Source organism: Loxodonta africana, chromosome 2 (genome assembly GCF_030014295.1).
Source record: "Loxodonta africana isolate mLoxAfr1 chromosome 2, mLoxAfr1.hap2, whole genome shotgun sequence".
NCBI lineage: Eukaryota > Metazoa > Chordata > Mammalia > Proboscidea > Elephantidae > Loxodonta > Loxodonta africana.
Window position 1 is genome coordinate 121,575,178 of NC_087343.1, and position 14,358 is coordinate 121,589,535.

The 14,358-nt window shown below is 40.4% G+C and overlaps 1 protein-coding gene across 1 annotated transcript in view; it reads right to left on the reverse strand.

The window, feature by feature from the left end:
• Window positions 1-14,358, reverse strand: part of EPB41L4A (erythrocyte membrane protein band 4.1 like 4A) — a 325,161-nt gene that overhangs the window by 228,589 nt on the left and 82,214 nt on the right. The gene's annotated exons all lie outside the window — the stretch shown is intronic.

Sequence of the window (14,358 nt, forward strand, 5' to 3'; positions counted from 1 at the left end):
CATAGAAAACTCTAACCCATTGCAGCCAAGTTGATTCTGACTCATAGTGACGTTATAGGACACAGTAGAACTGCCCCACAGGGTTTCCAAGGAGGGGATGATGGACTTGAACTGCCGACCTTCTGTTTAGCAGCCAAGCTCTTAAACACTGCTCTACCAGGGCTCCACTGTAACCTCTGGGTGGGCTAAAAGAAATGTATGCACTAGTGCTCCTGAATGATACTCCAGGCCCTCCCTGGGGTCACTTTTCCACACTGTCAACTTAAGCACACTTTTCCGTTTCCATCCCTGATTTTCTTTTCCCTCTTCCTTTGTGTGTTTTTTCTTTCATTATATTTGACAGCGACATCCCCAAGTTATGTTTTATCCCCCACTGACAGGTCTTAGAATAACACAAATTACCAACAGTACAATTAAAATCAGGATTCAGAAAGATATGGTGGCATCATACCTTTTAAAATATCTACCATCTTTTCAAAAGCACATTCTTATTTTTATGTTTTGGTTATGTCTTACATGGTTATTTATGATAAAAGGCTCTCTTTCTTTACTGTTTTAAAACCAACACAACATACCTATCAGGAGATTAGTGCAAGGTCTGGAGAAAGGTTCTTCTGAACCGAGGTCACACACAGTATGCGGTGCAGGGAGAAGACGGAGACGGTGGGTATTGACATTTAAGCGTAACTCTTGGTCTTTAAAGGGCTCCAAAGATACTACAGAGTCTTCAAAATCTGTAAACGCTAAGAATACTGAACTTATTCATAGCCACTTTGCTGACCAACAGCTCCCTAACTGCAGGACTATTTTCTCTTTTGTCTGTTTAAAATTGAGGTGCCCCTGAAAATGACTTTGAGTCTATCAGTTTGGAAACAGGCCTCTGCTGAAGTGTCATCCCACAATAAATTTCCTTTCTTGGGCAAGACGTTCAATTTCTCCTGGTTCTGCTGGGCCCTTCCCTTTGGGAAGTAGGTTGGGGGGTGGGTAAGATACCAAGAAAGGGGGAGGGGAAACGGTGAGACTGTGCATGTCAACGCTGCTGACCCCACCAGCCAATTAAGGAGCTGCACTGCTGTCTCCACAGGAAGCAGCAAGCCTGCCTCACACAGAAGGATAATGGTTGTGACATCAGGCCCCTGGAGACAGGCATGTATGAATATTAAACAAACACACACATAGACAAACAATGCAGAGACCATCAGGATGCTATGTCTGCAATGTCTCTTCTCAGACATGGAGCGCTTAGTCATCAGGGAGAATGTGTCTTTTCGAAATTACCTGACTTTCTCTTGTCTCTCCTGTCTCCTTGGCTTAAGCACTGAAGCATCGTACGAGTCTAAGCCAGTCTCTGTCTCTCTTACTCCCTCTGGAACGCTATATACTAACAGCAGATCGGATGCCACTTTTTCCAAGACACATGTCACCAGGTCTCTTTTTGAATAAATGCTTCTCTGGCAAGCTGGCTGCCTGTCAGAGTCCCTGATTAGCCAGGAGAGATATCACATTGAATTATTCTATGTTCATACTCGATGTTGATACAGTCAGCTTCTCCTGTAAATGTACAGAAAACTGCTTGCTCAGCACGCACTTTGGGTCATCTAAGGAACTGCAAAGCACAGTCAGCAGTGAGTTTAAAAAAATGAAATGTAAACAATGAGGGGTCTGGGTGTTTCTTAAGTGTCCCGTTGGGGAAAGCCAAAAAATAAATTCCAAAGGGAAAAGAACTGCAAAAAAAATTTCTGACAAATAACTTTAGGAAATGTATCACTAAACCCAGACCTAGACTCAGGTATACTCTCACCCTGAAATCATTTTCATTTCCATTAAATTAACGCAGCACAAGAATAACTACACTGTCAGTGAGAGGAGAAAAGCCAGGAGGCATTGCACTAATTGGGCACAAAGGAGCCCTGTACACAGGATGCCTCGTTAGCACCCGGCCAAGGCTCTGCACCAGAGTATAAGGCAGCAGGGGAGAGATTTCCATCGCTCAAAGACACAAAACTGAAGAGTGTGAATCTACCCAAGCACCAAACTCACATATGGGCTCAGTGTTAAGGACCCTCCTTGAACAGTCAGAGACTTGTTAAGCCTTTTAAAAGGGAGAATTAATCTACTATCTTTTAACAAGAAAAAACAATCCTAATGTAGATACATAAGCAGAAAATATCATGTATCACTTTTTTTTTTTTTTAAATCTTCTATTATTTTTTTACCAGATCTACGCAATCAAAGGAAATCAGGGATATGGGAAACTCACTCAAACAGACTCTAGATATTGAACTCCATTAACCCAGGCCTACAAATTGGCTTTTTCCACATGGCTCATTTTACCCAACTATGCCAGCCAGACACTGTAGTTACTCAGACCAGATTTCTGGGCATAAATCTGTCCTGGCTCTCCATCTCCACTACCATCACCCAGGCCAAGCTCAGTGCCTCTTTACTGTCTAAAAAAAAAGACCCCTACAATTGCCTCCTAACTGGTCTCCCACAATAGCCAGAGTATGCATTTTAAGATGGAAACTTCACCTTAACACATTCCTGTTTAAAATTCTTCCATGGTGTCCCACTATTATTAAGACAAAGACCAAATATCCTACACCTTGGTCTCCAAGTCCTCCCCTCCATCATTTAGTCTGACCAGTCTCAGCTGGTATTTCTCTCCCAGCTCTCAGGATCCAGGAACATTAGACATCTTTCCAGCCATCTTTTGCACCTGCTTTTCCTTTGTCTAGAAACAGAACCCACCCCTAATCTCTCTTAACTCTTCAGGTACCACCATAAGTTGCGCCCAAAGTTGTCTTTCCTGGTTTTCTGAGGAAGGAAAGGCTCCCTGGAGGAGATGAGTCTTAATAAATGAGAAGTATTTGGATGAATGGGAAGAGCCTTCCAGGTAAGAAAACCTGAGTGAAAACACAAAGGAGGATAAGAAAGCAGACAAGCAATTGCTTTTGTTGTTGTTGTTAAGTGCCATTGAGTCAGTTCCGACTCATAGCTACCCTATGTACAACAGAACAAAATACTGCCCAGACCTGTGCCATCCTCACATTGTTATGCTTGAGTGCACCGTTGCAGTCACTGTGTCAATCCATCTCATTAAGGAAGGGCCCTTCTCTTTTTCACTGACCCTCTACTTTATAAAGCATGATATCCTTCTCCAGTGACTAGTCCCTCCTGATTACATGTCCAAAGTATGTGACACATAGTTTCACCATCCTTGCCTCTAAGGAGCATTCCGGTTATACTTCTTCCAAGACATATTTGTTTGTTCTTTTGGCAGTCCATTGTATATTTAATACTCTTCGCCAACACCATAACTCAAAGATGTCAATTCTTCTTTTGTCTTCCTTACTCATTGTCCGGCTTTCTCATGCATAGGAGGTGATTGAAAAACCATGCCCTGAATCAGGCACACCCTCGTCCTCAAAGTGACAACTTTGCTTTTTAACACTTTAAAGAGGTCTTTTGTAGTAGATTTGCCCAATGTAATGCAGGGTTTTATTTCTTGACTGCTACTTCCATGGCATTGATTGTGGATCCAAGTAAAATGAAATCCTTGACAATCTCAGTATTTTCTCAGTTTATTGTGATGTTGTTTATTGGCCCAGTTGTGTGGATTTTTGTTTTCTTTATGTTGAGGTGTAATCCATACTGAAGGCTGTAGTCTTTGATCTTCATCAGTAAGTGCTTCAAGTACCTTTCAATTACAGCAAGCAAGGTTGTGTCATCTGCATATCACAGGCTGTTAATGAGTTTTCCTGCAATCATGATGCCCCATTCTTCATACAGTCCAGCTTCTTGGATAATTTGCTCAGCATACAGATTGAATATGTATGGTGAAAGGATTCAACCCTGAAGCACACCTGTCCTGACTTTAAACCACGTAGTAACCTCTTTTTCTGTTCAAATGACTCCCTCTTGATCTATGTACAGGTTCCTCATAAATCAGAATCGACTCGATAGCAATGGAGATAAGCACTGGTAATTCAAAAACTATGGGCAAATCCAGAGATCACAAATTTTAAGTTAATTTTAACACTGAAAATGGAAAAGGGGTAGAAATTCCTAATAATCTGAGTGTGTTAGTTATCTAGGGCTGCTATAACAGAAATATCAGAAGTATATGGCTTTAACAAAGAAAAATTTATTCTCTCACAGTTTGGGAAGCGAGAGATCCAAATTCAGAGTGCCAGCTCTAAGGAAAGCCTTTCTCTCTCAGTCAATTCTGGAGAAAGGTCCTTGTCATCAATCTCCCCTCGGTCTAGGAGCTGCTCCTTATAGGAACCTCAGGTCCAAAGGACACGCTCTGCTTCTGGCACTGCTTTCTTAAAAAAAAAAAAAAAAAGCTTTCTTAGTGGTGTTAAATCCTCATGTCTCTCTGCTCACTCCTCTCTTTTATATCTCAAAAGAGATTTGCTTAAAACATAATCTAATCTTGTGATTGGGTCCTGTCTCTTTAACATAACTGCCACTAATGCAGCCTCATTAACATCATAGAGATAGGATTTACAACACATGGGAAAATCACATCAGATGACAAAATGGTGGACAATCACACATTAATGGGATTCATGGCCTAGCCAAGTTGACATACATTTTTTGGGGACACAATTCAATCTATGACACTGAGCAAAAGCAGAGTGTAAGCTAGAATTTGCTCAACAACAGTCATGTACTAAGTAATCAAAACACAAACTGAAGTGCATGGTTGTCAATCATCTAGGGAACTGAGCGGCAAATGCTGACCTTTTGAAAAATGCATGTCAAAAATCCTCAGTGATATAACTCTCTTTACCCTATTACTGTGGTTGTCGTATGTGGTTGGCTGTTCACCAAATATTCCCAGTGGCAGGATTGAACTTCCTGGCCTTCTTGTAGTTAGGTGGGCTTTATGATTAGTGCTGACCACTAAACTGGTCCAAAACATGAGACCGGAAAGCTGGTGAGTGCTAAACTCTTTCCTCGTGGCCAGTAATGTCCCAGGTAGTGGGGTCTCTGTCAGCCTGGATTCAGAGAGAGGTCAATTCACTCACAGCCTCCAACCAACTCCAGATTGTCATATGCATGAGCAAGAAATAAAACTTTGTTATTTTAAGCCACTGAGATTTGGGGGTTATTCACTACTGCAGTATAACCTAGTCAACCCTGACTGTTTCGATACCTACCTCTACTCTGATTAGCCATTCACTGACAGGGTTTTAACTGTTACTAATACAACATAGCGTATGGAATGTGATAAACTTTTTTTTTGCTTTTGCCCACAAAATTAAATAAGAATTGATGATTTTATAAAGTTTTCATGAACTTGGTAACAGCATATTAGTAAAGCACAAAAAGAATTGTTAAAACCCTAACTGTGATATTATAAATATAGATATCATAGGTGAGAAAATTACTATAGATTGATAGGTAGCTAGAAGGAAGGAATGGGAGAGGGAAGAATTAGAAATGTAAAACTTTCAGTGGAAATATATAATGAAATCAGATCAGTAGGCCAAGATGAGAATTTTATTTTGGATGGAATGAAATGGTATAGAATATATCATAATAATAAAGTTAAGTACGGTTTTGTGAAGTTTCTGTTTCAACTATATACACACACATATACATTTATACTGGGCCATGATGTAAAATATATTTTTTTACTATAGGTCATACAGTAAAATAAACTTCTTATATTGAAATCCCATGCTCTAAAGGACAGAGAAAAACAATCCCATACATAATTAACTGGAGATTTATATGTTCACTAAGAAGAAAAATACCTTTTTTCAACAACATAAACAGCAACTATACACGTGGAACTCACCAGACGGAATATACAGGAATCAAATAGACTACATCTGTGGAAAGACATGATGGAGAAGCTCAATATCATCAGTCAGAACAAGGCCAGGGGCCGACTACAGAACAGAGCATCAACTAATCATATGCAAATCCGAGTTGAAGTTGCAGAAAATTAGAGTAAGTCCACAAGAGCCACAATACAACCTTGAGTATATCCCATCTGAATTTAGAGACTATCTCAGGAATAGATTTGACACAGTGAACACTAATGACGAAAGAACAGACAAGCTGTGGAATGACATCAAGGACATCATACATGAAGAAAGCAAGAGGTCATTCAAAAGAGAGGAAAGAAAAGACCAAAATGGATGTCAGAAGAGATTCTGAAACTTGCTCTTGAACATACAGTAGCTAAAGCAAATGAAAGAAATGATGAAGTAAAAGAGCTGAACAGATTTCCAAGGGCGGCTCGAGAAGACAAAGAAAGGTTTTATAATCAAATGTTTAAAGACCTGCAGTTGGAAAACCAAAAGGGTAGAACACACTCGCGTTTCTCAAGGTGAAAGAGCTAAAGAAAAAATTCCAGCCTCAAATTTTGCAATATTGAAGGATTCCTATGGGGAAAATACTGAATAATGCAGGAAGCATCCAAAGAAGATGGAAAAAATACACAGAATCACTGTACCAAAAAGAATTGGTAGACATTCAACCATTTCAGGAGTCAGCATATGACCAAGAACTGAGAGTACTGAAGGAAGAAGTCCAAGCTGACTGAAGACATCAGCCAAAAACAAGGCTCCAGGAATTGATGCAATACCAATTGAGATGTTTCAAAAAATGGATGCAGCACTGGAGGTGCTCACTCATCTATGTCAAGAAATTTGGAAGACAGCTACCTGTACAACCAACTGGAAGAGATCCATATTTATGCCTATTCCAAAGAACGGTGATCCAATAGAATGCAGAAATTATTAAACAATATCATTAATATCACACGCAAGTAAAATTTTGCTGAAAATCATTTAAAAGTAGCTGCGGCAGTACATCGACAGAGAACTGTCAGAAGTTCAAGCCGGATTCGAAGAGGACGTAGAAGCAGGGATATCACTGCTGATGTCAGGTGGATCATGGCTGAAAGCAGAGAATACCAGAAAGATGTTTACCTGTGTTTTATCAACTACACAGAGGCATTTGACTGTGTGGATCATAACAAATTATGGATAACGTTGTGAAGAATGGGAATCCCAGAACATTTAATTGCGCTCATGTGGAACCTGTACATAGATCAAGAGGCAGTCATTTGAATAAAACAAGGGAATATTGCGTGGTTTAAAGTCAGGAAAGGTGTGCATCAGGGTTATATTCTTTTGGCATATACTAAGCAAATAATCCAAGAAACTGGATGGTATGAAGAAGAATGCAGCATCAGGATTGATGGAAGACTCATTAACAACCTACGATATGCAGATAATACAACCTTGCTTGCTGAACGTGAAGAGGGCTTTAAGCACTTACTGATGAAGATCAAAGACCACAGCCTTCAGTATGGATTGCACCTCAACTTAAAGAAAACAAAAATTCTCACAACTGAACCAATAAACAACATCATGATAAACAGACATAATATTGAAATTGTCAAAGACTTCCTTTTACCTGGATCCACAATCAATACCCATGGAAGCAGCAGTCAAGAAATCAAACAACATAACGCAGTGGGCAAATCTTCTGCAAAAGACCTCTTTAAAGTGTTAAAAAGAAAACTTGTCACTTTGAGGACTAAGGTACCCTGACCCAAACCATGGTGTTTTCAATCATCTCATATGCATGACAAAGCTGGGCAATGAATACAGGAGACGGAAGAAGAATTTATACCTTTGAATTATGGTGCTGGAGAACAATATCGAATATACCATGGACTGCCAGAAAGATGAGCTAATCTGTCTTGGAAGAAGTACAGCTGGAATGCTCCACAGAAGCAAGGATGGTAAGACTTCCTCTCACATACTTTGAACATGTTATCAGGAGGGACCAGAACCTGGAGAAGGACATCATGCTTGGTAAAGTAGAGGTACAGTGAAAAAGAGGAAGACCTTCAAGGAGATCCATTGACACAGTGGCTGCAACAAGGAGCTCAACCATAACAATTGTGAGAATGATACAGGACCAGGCAGAGTTTCATTCTGTTGTATATGGGTCACTATGAGTCAAAAGTAACTCTATGGCACCTAACAACCAGAAGAAGAATGACTGAGTAATAAGCTTTCCTGAAATCAAATAGAGTCAACCTGGGAAGACTTCATAGACAAAGATAATTCTTGAAAAGAAGCTTTGGGAAATTAAAAAAAAAAAAAAAAAAAAGGCATTCCAGGGAATATAGAAAGACACCACCAAAAACTAGGAAGGCAGATACTGTTATTTTTTTTAAAGAACATGAGAAACAAATATACCTGAAACCAAGACCACCTGCCCATTAAACCAACAGAGCCCTGGTAGCACAGTGGTTAAGAGCTTGGCTGCTAACCAAAAGATCAGCAGTTCAAATCCACCAGCTGTTCGCTGGAAACCCTTTGGGGCAATTCTGCCCTGTCCTATAGGGTCGCTATGAGTTGACAGCAAATATACCTGAAACTAAGACCATCTGAAGTGAATATAATTGGTAGAGGATTTGAGTTCCTCCGTTTGGATTTCTAGGCTGAGCCACAGTCAATGAAGCAGATCTCTGAGAAGGAAGATTTTTTAATTATGTCACCCAAATCTTGCTACTGTATAAGGTAGCTCAGGCAGAAGGGCAAAGAGGCCACAGGGATAGTTTTCAATTTATCAGACATAAGATTATTAGAATCTGAATTTGGCATAAAATTGATTCAAATAACTAAGCTTGGATAAATACTATGACTAATCTATTAATGAAAAGACTGAGCAACTAGGGCAGGATGGGGGAGGCAAAAGTACCATAATATCCAAAGGCCTGGAGCTAGTTGTCCTGCTGAGAAATGAATGCAACCAGCCATTAATTAAGGCCAGAAAGTAGAGAAAGGAAAGAATTTTTAGTTGCAGTAATAGTGAGTTGGCAGTGGCTTTTAGAGTTGACAAATATTCTAGAGATATTTGGGGTCAATTGCGTGACTTTTGGCTTTTACAAGGCCATGTCTCAAACCAATTTCTGATGTTCCCAGGTGAAAAGTACCTTTTCCTTAGAGGCTTCCCTTTTAGAGACTGCTCACAGCCTTGTCTCTTTCATAGTAATGCAAGACAATAAACACCACCTGTCCATAGTTATTTCACAGAGCCACTGAGACTCCAATTAAAGAAGCCAGCTCTCTCAGTCTGGACGCATCTGCATTGCTGACATTAATCATTATCCTTTAAAGTTTGTCTTTAGAGCCAGTCATCTGCAGGTTCCGTAAGATGCAAGAACATGTGATCACTAATATTGATGTGTCACCCTATATAAACAAAATTCTTTTTTTCAGCTTTACCTCTGTAATTAATATCTTTACAGTATAAGATATCTAGCTCTGTATAGGTTTCTCTAAAATCCCATAATTTGATCTTTACAGAGACCAAACCCATCAGTCACAGTCAGCTTTGCCACAGTTTGTGGTGGTCTATGTCCATCTACCATAAACTCTATGTGTACCACATTCCAGCTGATAACAAATGTTTGTTGAGCATCTACTATATGCCAGGCACTATGTTAAGCACTATTGTAACAGTAATTCTAAAAACAAGCATTTACTGAGCACTTAAAATGTGCAAGCTCTGTTCTAAGCGCTTTCCATGCTGTATTTCAGTCATCACAAGAGCCCTGTGAGGTTGGTAACACTCCTATTCCCTTTTTACAGATGAGAAAATGCAGCCTTAGAAAAGTAAAGCAATTTGCCTAAGGTCACATAGTAAGTGATGAGATAGTGTATGTACTGACTTTAGGTTCCCCTGTATACTATATGTTAAGCTCCCAATATCTAAAAGGTATTCCCTGCCTTCAAGAATGTTAACATACATAAGAAGTTACAAAAGGCATGTAAACCAATAGCCATATTTGACCTGTATTGTAACAGAAGTACCAGGAAGAAGGTGCTATGAGAATTGGTAGGATAAAGTGGACTCTTTTAATCGGAGCGACCAGGGCAGGCTTCTTGCAGAAGGAAGCCTTTGAGCCATTCCTTGAAAGTGCAGGTGAAGACCAGGCCTTGGTGGAGGAAGGATCAGCATGAAGGACAGCATGGGGTATGTGAAAATGAGGACTCCATTGGGCCAAAGTGTAAAGTCTATCTAGAATCCATCTTCTTTTCTCCACCCCCTCAGTCTCAGGTCAGGCCTTCATCCTTCCTGTCACCCACATCCCACCTCTCGCCCTCCACACTGCCATCTGTTACCTTTTCTAAAATGTAAGCAGATGGTGTTCTTCTCTTTAAAAATCTATCCACAAATAAAGTCAAAAGTCCTTGGCATGATGCTCAAAGTCTATTTTAACAATCTTATCTCCTCCCACCTCTGCCTATCCAACCTAACCTGTTCTTCAGCCAAACCAGATGGTCTTCCTTGACACCTTCACACAGGCTACTATGTCTATCTGGAATGCCCCTACTCCCTTGTCTGCTTGTAAACTTCTACCAACCTACAAGACCAGACTCAAAGGTGACCTTCTCTTGGCAGCTGTCTCAGACTTCCTGCCCACTCACACCTTGACTCAGTCTAGCCAATCTGACTTCCTTTCTGATCCCTGCAGAAGCCAAACACATAACCATGCTGGATTACTGCACATACTGTTCCCTGACCAAGATGCTTTTCCACCAGATGTCCCTGTGGTGTGTTTCCTTACTTTATGAAAATCAGGGAGATTGCCTTTAGCAGTCTATGTAAAAAAGACCCCCCCAAAAAACACCAGCGTTCCTCAGCCCCCTTACACTGCTTCATCTTCTTCATAGCATATATCACAAATTGATGTATTAATTATGCACACACGTATATCCCCCAGGGTTCTGGATTCAGGGAGTGTGGGAACAGAGCCCAAAAATTTACATTTCTAACAAGTTCCCAGGTGATGCTGATGCTGCTAGTCCAGAGACCGTGCTTTGGGAACCAGCACTGTAGCATTTAACCATGACTCCTCCTGTGGCTTTCATGATACCTCTCTCATCTGGCTCTCCACCTCCCTCTCTGGCCACAGCTTTGAGAAGTACATCTATGAAAAGAAGACAGCTTCAGATGGCTGCTGTCAATCTTTGGTTCCCTTGGCTTGTAGCCACATCACTCCGATATCTACTTCATCTTCACATTGCCTTTTCCTCTGTGCGTCTGTCAAATCTCCCATGTGTCTCTCATAAACACAACTGTCATTGGATTTAGGGCCCACCAGATAATCCAGAGGAAACCCTGGTGGTGTAGTGGTTAAGAGCTATGGCTGCTAACCAAAAGGTCGGCAGTTCAAACGCACCAAGTGCTCCTTAGAAACTCTATGGGGCAGTTCTACTCTGTCCTATAGGGCGCTATGAGTCAAAATCGACTTGATGGCAATGGGTTTGATTTTTTTTGCAGTTTAGATAATCCAGGATAATCTCATCTCAAGATTCTTAATTACATCTGCAAAGACCCCTTTTCCAAATAAGGTAACAGTCACAGGTTCCAGGAATGAAGACTTCGACATATCTTTTGGGATGGCCATAATTCAACCCACTACAGGTCTCACTTTCATGACTGTAAGACTGATGCTTATCCAACAAAAAAATTATTAAAGAACAGATGGAGGACACTCTGAATCTCCATCACCTTCCTCTTGTTATAATCCTCTGGATCCAGGTCATCATGTCCCTACCTCTGGAAAAAAGGATTCCCTGGTAATGAACCAGGCACTGGGGAGGGGGAGAAAGCATCATGATTCCATCAAAGTCAAAAGCTGACACTCTGTAGACAGAAATGTTTTGAATCCCAACCTCCCAAAGCTCAAGGCTCCCTATTTCATAAAACATAACTGGTAATAAAAACTGCCTTAAAGGACTGGAGACTGAAATAAGAAGATTCCTGCGCTCTGCTTGGCTGGCATGTGCTGGTGCATAGTAAGGACTCTGAGGACTTTAGCTCTTGTTTTTACCCTAATGGCGCCTCTAAGGCCAGGTAGCCCCTGTGGGCCAGAATGTGCCCCATGTCCCATGCTTCTGTCATGGAGACTAAGGCCAGTTCTAGAAACTTGACAGGATCAACCAGTACTTTGATAAATCTTACTTCTTCCGAACAGGACTTAGAATTAGCTGAGAAGGCCTCCCTTCTGATGCTGAAGGATCATACCTAGAAGGGAGGTCCTCTCAGCTGATCCTAAAGCAGTCTGACTGCACGCCAAGCAACCCAACGTCCATCCTCTGGCCCTTAGCCCCCAGTATGAAATCATGTCAGTGCATTGTGGTGTTTTTGTTTTGTTTTTTAAGTAAACTCCCTCAAATTACCACCCCTTACCCCGAAAGACAACGGAAGACTTCATAAGGTATGATCACGCCCTTGTTTTGGTTCCTCAGTTGAGAAGGAACTGTATTCAGTCCATTTTTCTCATGTGTTATTACAGCACAGCAGCAGCCTTATAACATCCAACAAGTGAAAATGAAAAATACACAATATAAAGACAGCATTCCTAGAAATGTATTACCCTTCCATCGGGGATTCTTCCATTGTTACGTTTTATGCAGCTACATGCTTCCAAAAATTAGATTATCCATTTTAGATGAACAAAGCAACAACCAAATGTGAAGCTTCCATCCAAAAGGTAAGGAAACATTGGCTGTGCAAAGGCTGCCATCTTGTCTGGGTTTGAGGAATGTCCACACGTTCCCTCCTGCCTGACTGCCTAGCAACCAAGCTGCAGAAAGTATTTCGACATTTGTCTACTTTCGTTCATTTTGGAAAGCTTTAGAAGAAAACAAAACATTTCTTAATGCCTAAATGGGAAGTCTTAGTTAGATCTCCCCCTTCAATAAGAAAAGATTTTCTAGCGCTCATATACAAATTAAAAACTAATTAAAAAAAAAAAAGCCCTGCTCTAAAAAATATGGCATCACTTTTTAAATTGCTACATAAGAGCATTTTAAAGTTTTATTTTAACCTTTTACCTTCATTAGTTCAGATATATACTACATATGCATTTCTGCCGATTTCATTTTGTGATGTAAATTTTGGTTCATTGGAGCCACTTAAAATGATGTATATCTTATTCCTAAATGGACTCCCTAGATAAAGATTCAAAGACAACAAGCCCAAAATACTCACTTAACTCTAATATAATCTTAAGTATTGTTCATAAATAAGTGTCCATTTATGCATATCATAGGGCTTTTGCTCCTACTGTTCACTCTGCCAGGATTATTCCTTCCCTTCATCACATGGTTTGCTCCCTTCATTCAGCTTCCTGCTCAACTGTTACCTTATAAGAAAGGCCTTCCGCAACTATGGAAACCCCAGTGGCGTAATAGTTAAGTGCTACGGCTGCTAACTGAAGGGTCGGCAGTTTGAATCCGCAGGTGCTACTTGGAAACTCTGAGGCAGTTCTACTCTATCATATAGGGTCACTATGAGTCAGAATCAACTCAACGGCAGTGGGTTTGGTTTTTGGTTTGGTACCCAACTACCACTGTGAAATAGCAATCTTGTTATATCTTATCACTCTTGTCCCCTTGGCCCTATTTTTTCTTCTTAATATTTATTGTAGATTTATTATTTCACTATTTGTTTCGGCCTGCCAGAATGTAAGTTCCATGGGAACAGGGACTTTGTTTTATTTCACTGCTCTATCTCCTGAGCCTGGCATATAGGACACACAACAAATTCTAGATGGATCTGCAGAATGAATACTTATCAAGTTCCAAAAACACAGTGATGCACTGACATGATTTCATATTGGCACTACTGGTCCAAGAAATTATTTTAATAGCAGAGGTCATCAAACATAGCTTTAAATTATTTGCTTTAGCTGTCAACTGAAATATCACAATAATAAGATTTCCTAATACCTATTTTGTAACCTCACAAATGAGCAAGGCAGGTAAATCATTAAAAACATCTTCACTGATGGCTCACATCCAACAATTCTGAAAGGAAGTCATTTTGAAGTGTTAGAAGCTGCATTGTTCATCCTGAACTACATGCCTTGAATAACTGGACGCTCTAATGAAACCCGTTGCCATAGAGTCCATTCCAACTTATAGTAACTCTATAAGGTGGAGTAGAACTGTCCCATAGGGTTTCCAAGGAGTGGCTGGTAGATCTGAACTGCAGCTTTTTGGTTAGCAGCCAAGCTCTTAACCACTATGTCACCAGGGCTCCCAGAACTCTGTATCTAAAAATACCCAAAAATATTGAAAAATATTTTTCACAATAATCCAAAATTCTGTATATAATCTTTAAAAAACCAAACCCATTGCTCTCGAGTCAATTCTGACACATAGCAGCCCTAAACGACAGAGTAGAACTGCCTGCCCCATAGGGTTTCCAAGGAGCACCTGGTGGATTTGAACTGCCAGCCTTTCAGTTAGCAGCCATAGCTCTTAACTACTATGCCACCAGGGTATACAATCTTAGCTT